The following is a 6,968-nucleotide window of genomic DNA, read 5'->3' as shown; positions in this document are numbered from 1 at the left end:
TCAAGTATTATTATATTTGACTACTCCCTCTTTTCTAACACACCTCATGTTGTTCCTTAACTAACTTTATTGGAGTACACATATCTGGTACTCTACACAGATTTCCTTTACCAGCTGGTGCTGTAGCTGGCCTGAAACTAATGGCTTACACCTGAGCCTTCTCCAGATACTGCTTTGTTTATTAAGAAATGCCTGGAGACTTTACCCTATAGAGCTCCCCATGAATGAGTCAAGGATAGATTTGACTTAAGAAAGACCACATACCTAATGAGCTACTTTCCCTTCCTAATTCTGTTTCTCTCACTCCCTTACAGATTTTCCCTGAGGAGTACTCCTTTAATAAATCACATGTACATCAATCCTTGCCTTAGGCTCATCTTTTTGGAAACCCAACCTAACCATTTCCACTCTTTCCCATCATATAAATTACTATTATTCTCCAGGGTCCAGCTCAGATGCATTTCCTCCAAAGTCTTTCAGTATATTCTCTCCAACCTGACATTCCTGGCAAAATTAATGATGTTTTCTCTGTACTCTAATGGAATATATGGCATTTATATTAATTTATAATATTTTTATTCACTCAAAAATCACTTATTATATACCCACTACATGCACAATACTATTTTAGGCACTAACAATACAAAAGTAAATAAAATAGACAAAGTCTGGCTCTCATGGAGCATACATTCTAATGAAAGGAGATATGATAAATATTAGTGGATGAATTAGTGTACAAGATAAGGTTGGACATAAATTAATGCAACAATGAAAACTCAGCAAGTAGAGTGATAAAAGTTGAACATTCTTTAGATTGAGTAGTCAGGAAAATGCTATTGAAGAGGTAAGCCAGAAAGGTTTTTTTTTTTTTTTTTTATTCTTATGTAAAGCTAAGAACTCAACAAGAGCAACAATATATGTGATTAGCAGAGTGAAATGCATAGCACCTAAAAAAAAAAAATGACCAACTTGAATTAGAAACTCTACTGTTAATTGAATGGAATTCCTAAAAATAGTGTTCTCTTTGAAACTTTACTCCATGATTCAATGATGTTCTAATGCGGTAATTTGAGACTTCTTATTTAAAATGTTATCTAAGAGCCCTTAAATTATCCTTACTCAATTTTCATTGAAATATCCATGAAGACTGAAAAAAAGGGAAAAAAAATCACAACTTGGAAAGCAAAGTCCTACAAGTAAGAAAATAGCAAACTCTGATATAAATCTTGTAAAAAATGGCTTATAGAACTAGATAAAGACTATTTGGGGACACATGCATGCAGTCTTTTTAATTCACGAAGTGCAGTCCTACCTAGTTAATAGGGAGACTTATGGTTAGTGCTATTGCTTGCTCCTGATTCAGAGGTTGAAGATAGGCACCAACCAGAAATAGAAGTTACCATCCTGCCCTCTGATAGATTTGTTTCATGAAGAGAGTCAATTCCCCTGCTTTCATCAGGCTATATCAGACTTATACAATTCTCAGACTCACTCACATCCTTGAGAAAAATGACCACATGATAAACGAATGTTAAAAATGTAGATTTCTTAAAGCCAACAACCAGTTAAAAGATAATTCAAAGAATAACTGCATTCACAGCATAGCTTAAACAAAAAAAGATAAGAATAAACTTGACAAAAAAATTTTGAAGTACATATTTTTAAAAACTGAAAAAAATAAATAGTATGAGAATAAATATACATACTGAGTTTCTATGTAAGAAAAAAGGAGTACTTTAATAATATCTCTTTTCCTAAATTTATTTACAGTTTAATATCACTGTTTTTCAGAAAAAAAGGCAAAATAAAGACATTTTCTGAAAGCAAATGTTTAAAGAACTCATCATCAACAAACTTACACTAAAAAAATGTTAAAAGAGTTTTTTAGGCAGAAGGAAAATGATACCATAAGGGTATTTGGCTATGCATGAAGAAATGAAGTGAGCTGAAAATCGTATATATAAAATCAAAAATTTGCATAATACTTTATTATTATTCTTTAAAATTATTTTAAAAGTAATTGAGTATTTAATTCAAATATAATAATGATGTATTTTAGAGTTTATAACAGAAACAGAAACAAAATGTATCACTGCAATAGCATAAAGAATCTGAAATACACTGGGTGAAGTACTTGTATTATATGTGAAGCATTGTATTATTTGAAAAAAGATTGTGATAAGTTAAAAATGCATTTTGTAAAGTACAAAACAAGCACTAAACTAATATTTAAAAAAGTAAAGTTCTTAAGGTAATGGAGGAGATAAAGTATAATCATAAAAAATATACAATTCATGTAAATGCAGGAAAAAAATAAAAAAGGACAAGTGAGGACAAATAGGAACAAATTTTAAAAGGGTAAATTTAAAACCCACCTAATCAAAAATTATATTGAATATGAATTGTCTAAACATTTCAATTAAAAGGCACAGATCGTCAGATTGGATTAAAAAAAGCAAGTGCTTACTATATGTTGCCTATAAGAAATCCACTTTAAATGTAAAGACACATAGAAGTTAAAAATAAAAGGATTTTAAAAGATATTCTATGAAAACAAAAATCATAATAAAACCAGAATTATATTAATATTAGAAAAAGTAGAGCATAGAACAAAAGATATTACCGATGATAAAGAGGAAACTTTTATAAAGATAAAAGGATCAATTTAATATAGGGATGAAGCAAGAGAACTAAAGTGTTAAATCAAGCCACATTCAGTGACTGCAAGGTGCTGATGAGCCCTACAGCCAGGCCAGAAGGAAACTTGCAGAACAAAGGAAGATTTCTGCTGAGAGTGCTAACAACTTATTTCCCACACCTGTGAAGGGGAAACAGGAAAAGCAATTTTTAAGTGGCTGCCCTGCATGCCCGCATGGGCGTTTGGGCAGGACTTGGGAGATTACAGCCTTGGGTTGATGTGCTGGTCCTGCTAGGAAGCCAATGTCATGGTTGCCCCTCCATCCACCCCCCAGTGGTGCACCTGGTGGTAGTGCTCTGCTTGATGGCCTTATCTACTTCCTGACTTGCAGACAGGGCTGGGTGGCAGTAGGTGGTCAAGAGCCAATGCACAATGAAGAGCCAGTATTAGCAGGCAAGTGGCCCAGCCTCGATTCCTGGAATCCAAGGACGGAGATCTGGGTGTAGGCCCCCAGGCAGAGATCTGGGCAGCCGCCTGCAGGCTCAGCATTGAACCCAGCAGGTGGCCTGGTCAGAGATGGATGGGAATGAGTCAGAGGCATTCATCACAGTCCAGGAGAAAGAAGACATTGAGAAGCCAGTGGAAAGTCACCTGTCAGGGAAAATTGGAGCCAAGAAACTATGGAAGCTGGAGGAGAAACAAGCACGGAAAGCCTAGCGCGAGGCAAAGGAAGCAAGCTGAGTGTGAGGAACGGAGGAGAGGCTTCACCTAGAGGGAAAACAGAAGGAGGAGGAGGAGAGGAAGGCCCAGTGGGAGCATGAAGAGTACCTGAAACTGGAGGAGGCCTTTGTGGTGGAGGAAGAGAGTGTGGGCGAGACCGTGACTGAAAAACAGTCCCACAGCTTCCTGACAGAGTTTATCAACTATGTTAAGCAGTCCAAGGTTGTGTTCTTGGAAGATCTGGCTTCCCAGGTGGCCCTACGGACTCAGGACACTATAAACCGCATGCAGGACCTGCTGGTTGAGGGTACTTGAAAAGCGTAATTGATGACTAGGGCAAGTTCATCTACATAACCCTGGAGGAACTAGCTACTGTGGCTAACTTTATCTGACAGCAAGGCTGAGTGTCCATCGTTGTGCTTGCCCAGGCCAGCAACACACTCATCATCTGGGGCTGGGAGTCCCCTGCCCCGGCCCTAGCCTGACCTAGCCCTTCCCTCTTTCTCCTGGACTGTGATGAATGCCTCCGACTCATTCCCATCCATCTCTGACCAGGCCACCTGCTGGGTTGACCATACATCTTTATCCCTTCCTACCATCCTGGGGCAGTGATGGAGTGTGGCCAGGCAGTTATAGATTAAAGGCCTATGAGCACTTCTGAAAAAATGAAATAAAATCATTCGTTCCTTTATGCTAACTCTAAAAACCATAGGGAACTTCTGGATTAAAGGCTAGGAACTGCAAGGTCTTTCACGTTACATATTCTTACCTTTTTGCTATATACTCTTCTTCCCTTTCCCCTTCCTTACTGTATGTCCGTATCAAAGGAAATGCATAAACAAAGTCTTTAAACTGTAATTTCAAGAAATAAAGAATGATAAATAAACTGAATTCCCCGAAGTCAGGGTCTCTCTCACTGTCTTTCTCTCAGTCCCTCTCAGTGCCTTTACTCTGTCTTTCTCACTGTCCTTGTCTCTCTCTATCTCTCCGAGTCTCTCTCACTCTCTGCTTCTGAGAGACCATACTCTGTGGAGTGTGACTCCTTCTCCAATAAACCTTTCTTTTAATTCTAACTTTGGCGTGTGTATTGAATACTTAGTTAAAGAACTCTCTTTTCTCAGTGCACAGATTGGTCCCCCCGCCACTCTGGGGAATTTGCCTGAGTTCATTAAGTTCATTAAGAGGACATAATCCTGCATCAAGTTCATTAAGAAGACATAATCTCAAATGTGTGTGGACACAATAACAGAGCTTCATATATATGAAGGAAAATTTCATAAGAAAAAAATTAGACAACTCTATAATTATCACTGGAGATTTTAACACTTTTCTATCAGTAATTATGCAACAAGTAGTCAAAAATGGTCAGAAAGGATATAGAAGACTTGAACAATGCTATCAACCGATTTGTATGTGTTTCAATTTACAGAACATTCTATCCCAAAATCACATTAAATATACATTATTTTCAAGTAACGTGAAATATTCAACAAAATAGACCACATTCTGAGCCTCAAGACAAATCTCAATAAATTTAAATGGATAGAACTTTTACAAAATACATTCTCTGGCCAAGTGAAATTATACTAGAAATTAAAAAGATGAAATCTGGAAAATCCCCAAATATTTGGAAATTAATCAACACATTAAAAATTACTCATGGATTAAAGGAGAAATTATAAGTAAAACAAATAATTAGAGAAAGAATGAATGTTTTTCCACAGCAATGATGATAACTTTTCAAATTCTATTTTCTTCAAGAAGTCATTTTTGTGAGTAAATCTGTTAAATATTTGAATTATAAAGTTTTTTGTAGTGCTTTCGTATCCCAGCTCTGAATCAGAATGTCTCCATTTAAATAGTCAATTTACTGTCTGCCTGACCTGGGCAAGAATTTGAACCTCTTTCTTTGTCCAATGAAGAAAATAACAAACTTTTTTCATTGTCAAGGAGATAACGAGTTAAGAACAAAGCCTGACATATACTGTGTATTTAATAATTTTTTTATCTTACTTTTAACATTATTACTATGACCTAAATGTAGTTTCTCTTCCCTGAGAATTCTGGTGCTTTGCACAGACTTGCACTCTGCTCTATAGACATTTAACATATAGGTATCTCATGCATAAGCAGCTACATTTCTTGTGGCAATGAGTTAGTCTCTCATTTTAAACTACAAAAGATACAGGTGATCTTTTAACATGTTGATCTAAAAAAATAATCGTAATTCCTGGACTGGGGTAAGATACAGGGTCTAAAAGACAAGATAAATTTTTGACTTCACACAGTTGATATGCTTTAATTTCTAATTGCAAGTAATGAAATATTAAGAGAAGGTCTAAAATTATGTCTTTCTGTTTTAACAAATTTCCAACAGAGCATATGATTTTAAATAGGAAAAGCTTAACACTTGCCTTTAATAGGAAAAGCATATTCATTTACATGCTTCCAACTGTTTATTACAAATAATTAAACAAATGATGTAGTATACTAATACTGTCTCATTCTTTTCATCCTTATAAGTTAATGAAAAATATACAAACACATTAATTAGCATAACAATTCCTGGGAAATCAAAGCTCTCAAATTCACAGAAAAGCAGGAAATATACAATGCTTCACAAGTAGAGCCAAATGCTTGTAAAATAAACACAGGATTTATTTTTCAGAGTTTAAGAGAAACAACAGTCAATATAGCCATAGAGCAAATTTGGGTATCAGATGACAGTACTTAAAAATGATGTCCAAGTTTATGAAGACTAAATGGAGTCCTGAGCACACTAATGCTGATCTAAGGACCATTTCCTACCAAGCCTAGATGGCTGAGTTGGGGTGGGAGTGGGGGATACAAATACATGCTTATTGCACTTTTTGTACAGAAATCTCAGATTTAAGGAGGGTTGCTTTACCTTTGTCACAATTCCTTGGAGTGAGCTAATGTTCTAAAAAATAATAATCTGTGAGTAATAATAGTTTAAATTTACTGAATTCTTATTATTGGCAGACTTACCAACCCTGTAAATGACATTTGATAACCACCTCAAATTCTGAGAAAACTGAGGCACATGGATATTAAAAAGCAATACCAAAATCATATGTTTATTACCAGTTAGAAATGAATGAATTACAAATGAACAAGAAGTCTGACTCTGAAAACTAACTATATTGCAACTTGACTAAGTCATATACTATAATAAATGCCTCAATCTAATATTGCCCTGAATCTCCTCTTACTTGAACCATAGCAATACACCTCATAAATTGTCACTGATTCATTGTATTAATTCTAACCATGTCGTCAATCTAGTTTCAATTAAATACAGCTTCATAGTGTCAAATTTCAGGTCAAAAAATGTTAACGACTCCCCATTGCACAATCCAAAATAAAACCGTATAATTCTTAAGATGTAGTCATTTCCCAGAAATACCCCTTTTTCGTGACTTTACTCACATTGTTTCCTCTGCATAAGGTGAAAATCTAAGTAAAGAAGACACATTAAGCTAACATTCTGTAATTTGCTTCTCGTAACTTATTAAAATATTTATAGAAAAATCAAAAATGTCAAAAGGGTATAACAACCATCAAAATTAAGAAAAAAAGCAAGACAAAG

General features: G+C 35.3%; 1 pseudogene; it reads left to right on the top strand.

Moving 5' to 3' along the window:
* Positions 1-2,872: 2,872 nt before the first annotated feature.
* LOC107504287 lies at positions 2,873-3,843 on the top strand (annotated as a pseudogene).
* Positions 3,844-6,968: the final 3,125 nt, after the last annotated feature.

The sequence above is a fragment of the Rousettus aegyptiacus genome, unplaced genomic scaffold (genome assembly GCF_014176215.1).
Source record: "Rousettus aegyptiacus isolate mRouAeg1 unplaced genomic scaffold, mRouAeg1.p scaffold_m13_p_5, whole genome shotgun sequence".
Lineage (NCBI taxonomy): Eukaryota > Metazoa > Chordata > Mammalia > Chiroptera > Pteropodidae > Rousettus > Rousettus aegyptiacus.
The sequence above is the reverse complement of the archived record's forward strand: the minus strand, read 5'-3'. Positions and strand labels throughout refer to the sequence as shown.